Source organism: Alosa pseudoharengus, unplaced genomic scaffold (genome assembly GCF_046254945.1).
Source record: "Alosa pseudoharengus isolate Yale_2024_CS ecotype anadromous, Long Island Sound unplaced genomic scaffold, YU_APseudo_1.1 YU_APseudo_1.1_scf_13, whole genome shotgun sequence".
In the NCBI taxonomy this organism is placed as follows: domain Eukaryota; kingdom Metazoa; phylum Chordata; class Actinopteri; order Clupeiformes; family Clupeidae; genus Alosa; species Alosa pseudoharengus.
In genome coordinates, this window is record NW_027468598.1 from 7,112,769 (window position 1) to 7,113,293 (window position 525).

Consider the following 525-nt stretch of genomic DNA (forward strand, 5'->3'; position numbering starts at 1 on the left):
CTCAAGGAAATGCTATATGCATTTTGTTTATTTGAAATATCTTTCATTTACTATGCTGCATCATGAAACGGCTGATTACACTTTTAAAACATTTTAGTTTTGCACATTCAGCACATCATAGGTCTAGTGGGAGGCCACACATTCAATTTTCAATTCAATTTCAATGAGTTAGTGTCTTAACCTCCATCATAGTCAGTTCCATCCCCCATCCCTCGGGCTATGACAGTTTTACTAGATGCTCTTCCTATCAATTTAACAACATGTGCTCTAGAAACCATATTAAAACAATTAAGCACACTTGCTCAATGGCACACATAAATGACATTATTTCATTCTTGCTCATTTTGCCAGAGGAGCATTTCCAGTCATACTGTCATGCTACAAACACTAACGCTCTCACTGAATGTTCAGGCAGCTCCAGTCCGTTGACAGCATTACTTCCAAATACCGCCTTTCGGGGGGAGGCGGCATCAGCCACCGGGAGAACTTAAATACTTCCCTGCGAAGGCACGTTTGCGCTTATCA